This window comes from Rattus rattus, chromosome 3 (assembly GCF_011064425.1).
Source record: "Rattus rattus isolate New Zealand chromosome 3, Rrattus_CSIRO_v1, whole genome shotgun sequence".
Lineage (NCBI taxonomy): Eukaryota > Metazoa > Chordata > Mammalia > Rodentia > Muridae > Rattus > Rattus rattus.
The window spans coordinates 35,196,228-35,210,919 of record NC_046156.1 but is presented as its reverse complement, the minus strand read 5'-3'; positions in this window follow the sequence as shown (position 1 = coordinate 35,210,919).

Here is a 14,692-nt window from a genome sequence, read left to right as displayed (position 1 = left end):
CACTTACAGTTTGGGAAAGGAGAAGACTAATAGATCTTCTGTTTGCTGTGTGTCATAACAAAATTTCTAGCAGGGAAACTATTTGTCTTTTTCTAGCCTGTAAAGCTCAACCTTCTCTCTATCGAGGAAGTAGCTTTATACCACCCCTTCTTATCCATCATTACCACAAATTCTGCCTGTATTTAATCCAATTTTTAGTAACTCTGTAGGCTTAACAGAAATGCAAAGTAGTTTCTCAATATCAGGGTACAAAATTAGATCATATTTATAAGAAACTAAGACTAGATAAATTAGGGACCTAAGAAAAACCAAATACTATGCTCCATTATAGTGAAATAATGACTCCTAACAACATCCTGATTCGTTCACTCGTAGGTCAGTGACTTTCTCAGCCATCATCAGAGAAACTTCCTTCTGCAGAAGATGGGAACAAATACAGAGGTCACTGACAATGTATAGAGAATGGGGAGCCTTGGAACACTTAGGCTTAAATGAGAGGTCTATATCAAATCCCTCCTTTGTGGTTCAGAGATCCCTAAGGACGAGAGGCCGAAAGATCATAAGAGCCAGAGATGACAAAAAACTCTGAAGAAACATAGCCTTCCACAGAGAGAAAAACTGTGACATGTATGAACTCATCAAGACTGTGGTAAGATGTAGAGGACCTACACAGGTCAGTGCCAGGTCTCAGCACTGAGAGAAGTAGACACAAGCAGACACCCCTAACCTAGAAGCTATCTTCAGCTGAAAAAGTCACTGTGGATACAACCACTTTTTTTTCCATCTTTATTAACTTGAGTATTTCTTATTTACATTTCAAATGTTATTCCCTTTCCCTGTTCCCGGGCCAACACCCCCCAACCCCTCTCCTTGTATATGGGTGTTCCCCTCCCCATCCTTCCCCCATTGCCACCCTACCCCCAACAATCCCGTTCACTGGAGGTTCAGTCTTGGCAGGACCAAGGGCTTCCCCTTCCACTTGTGCCCTTACTAGGCTATTCTTTGCTACCTGTGCAGTTGGAACTCAGGGTCAGTCCATGTATAGTCTTTGGGTAGTGGCTTAGTCCCTGGAAGCTCTGGTTGGTTGGCATTGTTGTTTATATGGGGTCTCAAGCCCCTTCAAGCTCTTTCAGTCCTTTCTCTGGTTCCTTCAATGGGGGTCCCTTTCTCAGTTCAGTGGTGTGCTGCTGGCAAACCTGTGTATTCACTTGTGTATTTGCCATATTCTGGCTGTGTCTCTCAGGAGAGATCTACATATGGTTCCTGTCAGCCTGCACTTCTTTGCTTCATCCATCTTATCTGTATATGTATGGGCCACATGTGGGGCAGGCTCTGAATGGACATTCCTTCAGTCTCTGTTCTAAACTTTGCCTCCCTATTCCCTCCCAAGAGTATTCTTGTTCCCCTTTAAAAGAAGGAGTGAAGCATTCGCATTTTGGTCATTCTTCTTGAGTTAATGTGTTCTGTGCATCTAGGGTAATTCAAGCATTTGGGCTAATATCCACTTATCAATGAGTGCATACCATGTGTGTTTTTCTGTGATTGGGTTACCTCACTCAGGATGATATTTTCCAGTTCTATCCATTTGCCTATGAATTTCATAAAGTCATTGTTTTAGAGAGCGGAATAGTATTACATTGTGTAGATGTACCACATTTTCTGTATCCATTCCTTTGTTGAAGGGCATCTGGGTTCTTTCCAGCTTCTAGCTATTATAAATAAGGCTGCTATGAACATAGTGGAGCATATGTCTTCATTGTATGTTGGAGCATCTTTTGGGTATATGCCCAGGAGAGGTATGGCTGGGTCCTCAGGTAGTGGAATGTACAATTTTCTGAGGAACCTCCAGACTGATTTCCAGAATGGTGGATACAACCACTTTTAGGGGAAGACCCCAATGCCCAGCAATAGACAGCTAATATGTAACAAACTCAATAGTGGCTAAAAGCCAGCCTCAGAGCAGAGGTAAGGCCAACATTTTTGCTCCAAGTGACCTGCTTGGTGGACTTAGGACACAAAAATGCAGAAGTCCTCAGTGACCAGGCACTTTCAGTTTGTGGCCCAAACTTCTCTGATCCCGGCCCACAACTCCCTGCTCTCAAATCCCCTGTTAGAGAGAGCTGAACACCCAGAAGTACAGACAATCCTGAGACTTCAGGGCAGGACAGACTGACACTTTTACTCATTTTGCCCACATCCCTGGCCCAAGAGGAAACTGCATAGTGCCTCTGGACACAGGAATATAGGAGCAGTCAGCTGCAGGAGCCCCACAGTCTAGATTTGTGCTCATATCTGAACTGAACCAGTCAAAGAGCTCCCTGCGTACAAATCCTGTCTCAGGGAGAGCTAGACCCTCAGAAGTGTGGACACTCCTGTGAAACCAGAGGAAACTACTCTCTGCCCACATTCCCTACTCAAGAGGAAAATGCCTTGTGCCACCGGTGGCCCCTGCGCACAGGGACCTAGGAGAAGTAGGGGCAGGACCCTTCAGGTTGCTGCCCTCAAAGAGAGTTGAAAGTCAGCTGCAGGAGCAACTACATGCCTGAGAGCAGAACATTCTGTTCCCATAATTGGCTGAAAGAAAATAGGAAAAGAGGTCTACAGAAGTGCTGACACACAGGCCCACGGGAGGGTCAAGTCACCATCAGAAACAGCAAGACATGCTAACACCAAAGACAACCTGGTGGCAAGAGGCCAGCAAAAGAAACCAAGACTACTTGGCATCATCAGAGCCCAGTTCTCCCACCAAAGCGAACACTGGATATCCAAGATCTAGATTTAAAATCACATTTTATCATGATAATGGAGGAGTTTAAGAAGGTCATAAATAAGTTCCTTAAGGAAATACGGAACAACACAAGTAAACAACTAGAAGCCCTTAAAAATGAAATTCAAAAATCCCTTAAAGAACTACTGGAAAAAACAACCAAACAGGAAAAGGAAATAAACAAAACCATCCATGAGTAAAAATGGAAATAGAAACAATAAAGAAAGCAGCACAAAGGGAGAAAAACCTGGAGACAGAAAACCTAGGGAAGAGATCAGGAGTAATAGATGCGAGCATCACCAACAGAATACAAGAGATAGAAGAGAGAATCTCAGGAGCAGAAGATACCATAGAAAACATTGACACAACTGTCAAAGATAATGTAAAACCCTAGACCAAAACGTACAGGAAATCCAGAACAAAATGAGAAGATCAAACCTAGGGCTAATAGGTATAGAAGAGAGTAAAGTCTCCCAACTTAAAAGGCCAGTAAATATCTTCAAAAAATCATAGAAGAAAACTTCCCTAACCTAAAGAAAGAGATGCCCATAAATACAAGAAGCCTACAGAACTCCAAATAGATTGGACTAGAAAAGAAATTCCTCCTGTCACATAATAGTCAAAACATCAAATGCACAAAAGACAGAAAGAATATTAAAAGCAGTAAGGGAACATATAAAGGCAGACATATAAGAATTACACCAGACTTCTCACCAGAGACTATGAAAGCCAGAAGATCCTGGACAGATTTCATACAGACCCTAAGAGAACACAGATGCCAGCCCAGGCTACTATATACAGCAAAACAATCGATTAACATTGAGGGAGAAACCAAGATACAGAACAGAAACAAATTTACACAATATCTTTCTACAAATTCAGCCCTAAAAAGGACAATAAATGGCAAAGCCCAACACAAGGAGGTAAGCTACACCCTAGAAAAAGCAAGTAATCTCCTTGCAACAAAACAAAAGGGAGCCCACAAACATAATCTCACCTCCAGATACGAAAATAACAGGAAGCAACAATCACTATTCCTTAATATCTCTCAACATCAATGTACTCAATTCCCCAATAAAATGAAACAGATGAACAGACCGGATACATAAAGAGGACCCAGCATTTTGCTGCCTACAGGAAGCACACCTCAGAGAAAAAGACAGACACTACCTCAGGGTAAAAGGCTGGAAAACCACTTTCCAATCAAATGGTCGGAAGAAGCAAGCTGGAGTAGCCATTCGAATATCGAATGAAATTGACTTTCAACTAAAAGTCATCAAAAAAGATAAGGAAAGGACACTTTATATTCATCAAAGGAAAAAATCCACCAAGATGAACTCTCAATCCTAAATATCTAGGCTCCATATACAAAGGCACCTACATACATAAAGAAAACCTTACTAATGCTCAAAGCACACATTATACCTCACACAATAATAGTAGGAGATTTTAACACCCCACTCACATCAATGGACAGATGATGGAAACAGAAATTAAACAGAGACATAGAGAGACTAAAAAGTTTTGAACCAAATGGACTTAATGGATATTTATAGAACATTCCATTCTAAAACAAAAGGATATACCTTCTTCTCACCACCTCATGGTATCTTCTCCAAAATTGACCATATAATAAGTCACAAAACAGGCCTCAACAGATATAGAAAGATAGAAATAATCCCATGCATCCTATCAGACCACCACAGACTAAGGCTGGTCTTCAAGAACAACAATAAGGAAAGAATACCCACCTATACATGGAAGGTGAACAATGCTCTACTCAATGATAATTTGGTCAAGGAAGAAATAAAGAAAGAAATTAAAGACTTCTTAGAATTTAATGAAAATGAAGGTACAACATACCTAAACTTACGGGACACAATGAAAGCTGTGCTAAGAGGAAAACTCATAGCTCTGAATGCCTGCAGAAAGAAACCGAAGAAAGCATACATCAGCAGGTTGACAGCACACATAAAAGCTCAAGAACAAAAATAAATAAATACACCTAGAGGAGTAGAAGGTAGGAAATAATCAAACTCAGGGCTGAAATCAACCAAGTAGAAACAAAAAGGACGATAGTAAGAATCAACAGAAGCAAAAGATGGTTCTTTCAGAAAATCAACAAGATAGAGAAACCCTTAGCCAGACTAGCCAGAGGGCACAGAGGTTATGGCCAAATTAACAAAATCAGAAATGAAAAGGGAGACACAACAACAGAATCAGAGGAAATTAAAAAAACCATCAGATCCTACTACAAAAGCCTATATTCAACAACAGTTGAAGAACTGGAGGAAATGGACAATTTTCTAGACAAATACCAGTTACCAAAGTTAAATCAGGAACAGATAGCCCATTTAAACAACCCCATAACTCCTAAAGAAATAGATGCCATCATTAAAAGTCCCCCAACCAAAAAGAGCCCAGGTCCAGACAGGTTTAGTGCAGAATTCTATCAGACCTTCATAGAAGACCTCATACCAATACTATCCAAACTATTCCACAAAATTGAAACAGATGGAGCACTACTGAATTCCTTCTAAGAAGCCACAATTACTCTTATAGCTAAACCACACAAAGACCCAAGAAAGAAAAAGCCAATTCAGACCAATTTCCCTAATGAATATCGACGCAAAAATATTCAAAAAAATTGTTGCAAACCGAATCCAAGAGCACATCAAAACAATTATCCATCATGATCAAATAGGCTTCATTCCAGGGATGCAGGGATGATTTAATATACGGAAAACCATCAACGTAATCCACTATATATACAAACTGAAAGAAAAAACCACATGATCATTTCATTAGATACTGAGAAACCGTTTGACAAAATTCAATATCCTTTCATGATAAAAGTCCTGGAAAAAACAGGAATTCAAGGCCCAAAGCTAAATATAGTAAAAGCCATATACAGCAAACCAGTAGCTAACATGAAACTAAATGGAGAGAAACTTGATCTAATCCCACTAAAATTAGGGACAAGGAAAGGCTGCCCACTCTCTCCCTACTTAACTAAATATAGTTCTCAAAGTCCTAGCCAGAGCAATCAGACAACAAAAGGTCAAAGGGATACAAATTGGAAGGGAGGAAGTAAAAATATCACTATTTGCAGATGATATGATAGTAAACATAAGTGACCCCAAAAATTCCACCAAAGAACTACTAAACCTGAAAAACAACTTCAGCAAAGTGGCTGGGTATAAAATTAACTCAAATAAATCAGTAGCTTTCCTCTACACAAAAGAGAAACAGGCTGAGAAAGAAATTAGGGAAACGATACCCTTCATAATAGTCCCAAATAATATAAAATACCTTGGTGTGACTTTAATCAAGGAAGTGAAAGATCTGTATGTTAAGAACTTCAAGTCTCTGAAGAAAGAAATTGAAGAAGATCTCAGAAGATGGAAGGATCTCCCATGTTCATGGATTGTCACTATTAATACAGTAAAACGGCCATTTTACCAAAAGCAATATACGATTCAATGCAATTCCCATCAAAATTCCAATCCACTTCTTCATAGAGTTGGAAAGAGAAATTTGCAAATTCATCTGGAATAACAAAAAACCCAGGATAGCTAAAACTATCCTCAACAATGAAAAGACTTCTGAGTGAATCACCATCCCTGACCTCAAGCAGTGTTACAGAGCAATAGTGATAAATACTGTATGGTATTGGTGCAGAGAGAAGCAGATAGACCAGTGGAATAGAATTGAAGACTGAGAAATGAACCCACACACCTATGCTCACTTGATTTTTGACAGAGGAGCCTAAACCATCCAATGGAAAAAAGATAGCATTTTCAGCAAACGTTGCTGGTTCAAGTGGAAGTTCAGCATGTAGATGAATGCAAATCAATCCATTCTTATTGCCCTGTACAAAGTTTAAGTCTAAGTGGATCAAGGACTTCCAAATCAAACCAGATGCAATCAAACTAATAGAACAAAACGTGGGGAAGAGTCTTGAACACATGGGCACTTGAGAGAATTTCCTGAACAGAACACCAATGGCTTATACTCTGAGATCAAGAATCGACAAATGGGACCTCATAAAATTACAAAAATTCTGTAAGGCAAAGAACACTGTCATTGGGACAAAACAGCAACCAACAGATTGGTAAAAGATCTTTACCAATCCTACAACTGACAAAGGGTTAATATCCAAAATATACAAAGAACTTAAGAAGTTAAACTCCAGAGAGCCAAATAACCCTATTAAAAATGGGGTATAGAGTTAAACAAAGAATGCACAGCTGAGGAATAACGAATGGCCGTGAAGCACCTAAAGAAATGTTCAACATCCTTAGTCATCAGGGAAATGCAAATCAAAACAACCCTGAGATTCCAACTCACACCAGTCAGAATGGCTAAGATAAAAACTCAGGTGACAGCAGATGCTCTTAAGGATGTGGAGAAAGAGGAAAACTCCTCCATTGTGGGTAGGATTTCAAACTGGTACAACCACTCTGGAAATCAGTCTGGATGTTCCTCAGAAAATTGGACATTCCACTACCTGAGGACCCAGCTATACCTCTCCTGGGCATATACCCAAAAGATGCTCCAATATACAACGAAGACACATGCTCCTATATGTTCACAGCAGCCTTATTTATAATAGCCAGAAGCTGGAAAGAACTCAGATGCCCTTCAACAGAGGAATGGATACAGAAAATGTGGTACATCTACGCAATGGAATACTACTCAGCTATCAAAAGCAATGACTTCATGAAATTCATAGGCAAATGGAATGAACTAGAAAATATCATCCTCAGTGAGGTAACCCAATCACAGAAAAACACACATGATATGCACTCATTGATAAGTGGATATTAGCCCAAACGCTCAAATTACCCAATATGCACAGACTACATGAAACTCAAGAAGGAGAACCAAAATGCATATGCTTCACTCCTTCTTTAAAAGGGGAACAAAAATATCCATAGGAGGAAATAGGGAGGCAAAGTTTAGAGCAGAGACTGAAAGAATGGCCATTCAGAACCTGCCCCACATGTGGCCCATAATATACAGCCACTAAAACCAGACAGGATGGTTGAAGCTAAGAAGTACAAGCTGACAGGAACTGGATATAGATTTCTCCTGACAGACACAGCCAGAACATGTCAAATATAGAGGCAAACGCCAGCAGCAAACCACTGAACTAAGAACAGGACTCCCGTTGTAGGAATTAGAGAAAGGACTGAAAGAGCTGCAAAGTCTTGCTACCTCATAAGAACAACAATGCCAACCATCCAGAGCTTTCAGGGACTAAACCACTACCCAAAGGCTATATATGGATGGACCCTGGGCTCCAACTGCATAGGTAACAGTGAATAGCCTTGTTGGGGTACCTATGTAAGGGGAAGCCCTTGGTCATGCCATGGTTGGATCTCCAATGTAGGGGATTTTTACGTTGGGGGCAGTAATGGGGTGGTGGGGGTGGGGAGGGGAACACCTATAAAGAAGGGGAGGGGAAAGGGTTAGGGGGATGATGGACAGGAAACCAGGAAATAGAATCATTCGAAATGTAAATAAGAAATACCCAACTCAATAAAAATGTAAGGAAAACAAACAAACAAACAAACTCAGTAGCAAATACCACTTTTGAGATTCTTCATCTCATGTTTGTTGGGGAATTTTTTTTCTCATTTTTATCTTATAGATTACTTGAGCACATATTATGCCTCTGTTTTGTGTTTTTATGGGGTTGCTGGGATGTGAGAAGGTATATGTCTCGGCATCTGTTTGTGTTTTTCCACTGTGCTTTTTTTCTACCTGTGTGTATGTTTTGGTTTTCTCTTGTTTTTCATTTTATTTTATTACTATTTTCTAGATGACTATTTGTTTTCTAAGGATAGAAGGAAAGTGTGTGTGTGTGTGTGTGTGTGTGTGTGTGTGTGTGTGTGTGTGTGTGGATTTGGATGGGAAGGGAGGTTGGAAGGATATGGGAGGAGATGGGGGAGGATAACCATACTCAGAACATATTATATCAAAGTATCCATAATAGAAACATGGAAAAATAATTTAAACATTTCACTTTTTCCACAGGGGATTATGTCTTTATCATTTTCGAGTGTTCTGAAGTGCATTTGTCTATAAGGATTAACTTTGCACATCCATGAAGTATCAGTTGGTTTGTTCTTGGAAGTCAGGAAGGAAGTGTGTATTCTATATGGTTCCTCAGAGCTATTTAAGAAAGAGACACAGTTAAACTGTAATAAATATGTTTCCTCCCTCTCTCCCTCCCTCCCCCCTCTCTCTCCCTCTCTCCCTCTTTCTTTCCTTCCTTCTTTTCTTTCTTTCTTTCTTTCTTTCTTTCTTTCTTTCTTTCTTTCTTTCTTTCTTTCTTTCTCTCTTCTCTTTCTTTTTTCTTTCTTTCTTTGTTTCTTTCTTTCTTCTTAAGTAGGAGCTAAATAATAGCATGGAGAAAGAAAAGAGACATTAGGGAAAGAAAGAGAAATTAGGGCTAAATAACGTGAAATGGTTTGCTTTTCTTCGGTCAGTTCACATTTATGCTGATGGGTCATTTAAGGAAGCACACACACTTTTAGATTTTGCTGCCATTCTTTCCCTTGTCTGATCTCTGAATAAGCTTCTGCAGAGTGATTTACGTTGCGGAGTGACTCCTTGATTTACAGATCCAGCAAGGCATCTGTGATCTTTCATTTTTAATGTTGTTAGCACTCAGCATCTTCCCCTGCCTCTTCACTGTTAAGAATAGTTTAGTGTTCCCAGAACATCGTGAGTGGCCCTAACAACAGGGGTTAACAAGACTCTAGACTGAACAGTTTCATCCACACTGGACTCCATCTGTCTCAGACTTATGCAAGCCCTATGCATGCTGCATCTATGAGTTACTAGACAATGTGACGGTCCAGCTTATAAGTTTATGTTTCCATCTTCTCTGGCCGTAATGATCTTTTGAGTCCCCCCACCCCCTTTGTAGAATACAAAGGGCCCTGAAGAGAGGGATAGTGGGGAAATATCTTGTAAGACTGGCCATTTCAAGGTCTCTGATTCTTTGCACATTGTCCAGTGTGGGTCTCAGTATTTGTTCCCATCTACTGCAGAAGAAAAAATTCTCTAATGATAGCCAAGCAAGACACTGATCTATAAGTATAGTAGAATATCCTTAGAAGTTATGTTATTGCTATATTTCTTTAGAATAGCAGTAGTACTTGGTTTGCTGTTAGAACCTGCTAGTCAGTCAATGCAGGAACCATGATGTTGGGAGTGAGGATGATTGTAGAAGAGACAGAAAGAAGATACAATAGAAAAATAAGGGAGGGCTACTGGTTAATACCATGCCAGAGTTGAATATATTTCCTCAGTGCAAGGAACAGAAAGTGTGGTCAGTTCCAGAAAGTTGAATGACCACAAATGCTTATGCAGTGAGTTTATGATACACAGTATTTATGTTTGACCAAAGCCATTTTCTTCAGGCATAGACAGTCACCCAAGGACTTATGCAGAAGCAGAGGAACTTGGCAGGATAAAAGGCATGTCTTAACTAAAACAAACAAACAAAAAGTCAGCAGACTCATTCGTGATTAATCACAAGCAAGAAGTCAGCCAAAGTTAATTCTAGAAGTGTTCCCCACAGTTTCCCTAGTTCTTAGGGGTATTTAGTCCCAAGTGCTTGGCCATTCAAGCCCTTAAACTCAGTCTGATACTGAATGACTGCTCTCACAAGCTTTGTGTCACTACTGTACTAACACATATTACAGACAGGACACCATTGTGGATGGAAGTATTAGTAGCTGGGTTGGTTTTACTTTTCTCTTTTGATAACATGCAGCGTCTCTTCCAGTACCATGAATACTCGTCTGTATGGATCAAAACTCTAGGAAAGAGCCAACTCAACTTCTTCCTGTTCAGTGAATTGTGTAGATGTCTCTTCAGCCATAGTGCTTTGCAAGAGGTTTATGGAGAGCAACCAATAGCCTTGGCAAACTATAGCTTACTTAGGGGTTCCCACGAAATGCCTTTGGCCAACAACTTGATTAGATGTAACCCGTTTTAGGAACTTCAGTTTTTATTTGGAGATTAAAAAAATTCAGTTGGTGTTCTGTCTTTCCCATTATTTGGTGATTTCATATAGATCACCTTCATATTTATTTTAATATGCATGTCTATATTAGTGTTACACATAACCAATCAAATGGCCTTTAGTTTTATCTGTCTCTCATAGTCTCTTTTTGCCTCACTCTTTCCCCTGCTCCCTGTTTGATCTTCTCAGTTCAGTCCTCCCTCAAATCCATCATTCTATAACTATTATTTTTCCACTTCTTAGGGAGATACAACCTCCACCCAAGTCTGTTCCCTTCCGATATACCTGACCTCTTTGATTGTATGGATTATAGCCTGTACACCTCTTATGTAATTACAAAATATGATATTTGACTAATTGTCAAGTTTTTTCATAGTCTTGGTCTACCAAATTTTCATTTTACTTTATGTAAAGAATGGATCATATAACTCTTTTATTAACCTGTCAGAATCTAGCAAAGCTCAATACAGCTAATTTTGTAATAGAAAATCAATGTGACTAAAAATCCAGACTGTTTTCCTGAAAAACAAAAGGAGTACAAGTCCAAGGCTTAAGTGACCATATTGGGACAGAAATCATAATTTTAAACGAAACTGCTCTTCAGTCAGAGGTTGAAAATCATTCTTCTCTCTATCACAAATCAGAATAACAGATGACAACAATCTTCAGAAATAGGCTCACAATCCACACAACTATCCCATGTGGTATCCTTGGGCTATATTCATCATAAAAAGCATGGCGGTTTCTTAATGACTTATAGTATACAACCATAAAAACATGTATCATGTGGAATAATTTAAGTAGACTAAATATCAATATAATGTAACACATTGACAATAGTTCTCATGATACATATATTTACATCATTTAAATATAAAAACACATAAATTGTAATTATTTTAGAAAGTAGAGAGGCATCTTTCTGTATACCATAAAGACAACTCTTCAAATTAGCACAAAGGTAACTTTAAATCTCAAACTAAAATACAATTTCAAGTATGCTAACTTGTGTTAAGAACTATACAGTGACAACTAATCAATATAACTAAACAAATACTGATATGGTAAGACTTTAAAGTCACTTTATTTATGGGCCTCTTGAAGGAAGCTAGGCATTTAATCTAAAGGATCAATATACTGTTATGAACATTGTAAGGTTAATGCTTTATAGTTTAAATTCTTATGGTAATGAATAGCCTTTATGTATTTATTGCTTGATGATTTACTCCTGTGTTACTTTGCAAGCCTCTTCCACTTTAAAAACAGGCAATCTTAAAGTATTGATCCTTTTTTGTTAGGGTATATAGACATTTGTCAATGCAGAAAAGAAAATCTAAGTTCATCCAGGAAAAGATCTGGTGAGGCCGAATGCTTAGCTTTTTGTTGTCATTCTGAGCCTGTGTGACAAAGAAACAGATTAGAGCACGGGGGGCATACTTTTCAAAGATCTTTTACCGCCATTTAGCACCATATATTGTGTGTGCGTGTGTGTGTGTGTGTGTGTGTGTGTGTGTGTGTGTGTGTGTGTGTGTATGTGTGTGTGTGTATGTACATCTTGGGTATAATAACTTATTTGTGAATAACACTTGCCATTCTCTCACCTTTTAGAAAAGATCATCTTTTATTATATTCTGTTCTGTATTATGCAAGTTATTTATGTTCTTTTCAATTTTTAAATATGGTCACAAAGATTGAAAGGAAACAGTGTGAACTTTTTTATATTATACGTAGACATATAAGCGAAAAACATATAAGACATTTTAATGAATGAAATGTTATTTTTTTTTAGTTTAACAAAAGGAAAATGGTGGAAAGGAACAGTCAAGGGTAGTGGAGAGATTGGAAGACATAGTGAGACTGTGAGGCAGGCTTGCTTGTCAGTGCGTAACCTTCACATTCATTTATTGGGAGGTTATGGAAACAGCCTGGGACCGTTGCCTCCTAACGTGAACTCTCAGTTTGCAAAAGAATCATGATTTGGATAAATAAGGACTTGCTTTGTTTACTGCCCATGTTATTTTTGCTGAACTTTCATTCAAAACCAAAACTAATTTTTAAGAAGTGTCCTTACACACAGACCCTTCCCAATTGCCTCCAAACATTCTTAAAACAATGTCAGCAGAGAAGTGAATCCTATTTTTTTCTGACAAAAGAAATCTTTGATAAGTTTTTCCTGGTTGTTATTTTGTTATTTATCCATAAACCAAATTTTCTAAAGCTTCATTTATTAAACATTTTATCTTTTCAGTTTTTTATTAATGAAATGAAAAGGAAAAGCTAGAGTTTGTTTCGCTTGAGTAAATGACTTGCTTGAGTTCCAGCCCTTGAATGCCCTGATTGAGTATCTGTTTGGGTTTCTCAATTAATGATAGACTGTAAGATATAAGATTAAATAAACTTTCTTCCCAAATTGCCTTTCATCTGCATGTTTATTACAGCAATGGAAAGCAAAGTAGAACAGAGAGTGGTACCAGGGAACGGGGCTAGTGCTGTGGGAGAACTGATTGTGTTTGGGGGAGCATTGTAGAAGTATTCGGAACTTGGTGCTGGAAGAGCTATTATTATTCAAGGTTGTGCTGTGAGAGCTTATTCTGTGTATTGTATGGGTGTTATCAGAAACACAGGGGATTAAGGCCTGGCTTGTGAAGGCGTAATAGGAAACAGGTGACACTGGGGACATTCATATGATATTTTGAATTGAGAATCTGTGGTTTCTGGTGAACAAAAGCTGAGGTGTCAGTTGTAATTAATAAGAGTCCATAATCCACAAAGTGAATCCTTTATATCCATCCTTTATTGGAACAATAAATATTCCTTAGCTAAGGCTGGAAGACTGCTGTGATTAGCATGAAACAAACATCACTGAGGTAAAGACTTCTGGGAGGTGAGTCATCACACACCAGTGTTCTACAGAGGGAGGTATGGAGAACAAAGCTGGATCTCAAGCTTCCAGGCAATTTTAATGTGTTTACCATACTCCTTGGCCCGGCTTCTCTGCAAGATGAATGTAACCTGTAGTAAAATAAATGTTTTCTTCATTGAGTGTTTTATCGTAGCAACAAAAATCTAACATCATCGAATTCTAGTAGGCAACTAGGAGAAATAGCAATGGCCTATGTTGTCTTAGAGGCCCTTAACCAACAGTTCCTTCTGAGTTATATTACATCTACCACCGAGATTGATGCTTAGTTCCCTGTTGCATCCAGGGCTGTGATTATCTAGCTATATGCTGTGTATCCCTTCAAACTTGCCTTAATGCTCTTTGCCTAGGTTATAAGAAGGTAACCTTTCCCAAAGGTTCTATCAAATGCCCTTCATTTTGTTTGACTCTCCCATTGTCTACCATTTCAATATTCTAATCTTATGATTGCTAAAGTTTTGAATATATAGCTCTGCAAGGAAACGCCAACATGTTGTTAGTTCAGAATACATATATAAAATAAGTAGTGCCCCCACAACATTTGCCTAGATTTATGAGCTGGCTTTTTTGGTTTGGAATGGGTGTCTCAATAAGCCTGAACTACTATCACATACATTGACTATAAATTCTGTGGTTTGTGAGCTGTGGTAATTCATTATAAATACACAAATATCAGAAACTCACATACTTATAGTTAAACTTTTATTACAAAATGTAAGAAATATATGTATATGAAATGTAAGGGCAATTGATAAATGTTCTGAGAGATAAAAATTAAGACCCCTAGTGTACTTTTTTCATAGAGGTATGATAGATTATGAGATGTAACAGGATTCACAGCTGGTTCAAACCACAGTGTATGAGCATATTACTGATTTTGTATGAAAATAATTTTAAATTAGCAATTTGTTATGGATTAGGAATTTCATTCTTTTGATAGTCATTTACCCAGAAAACAGAA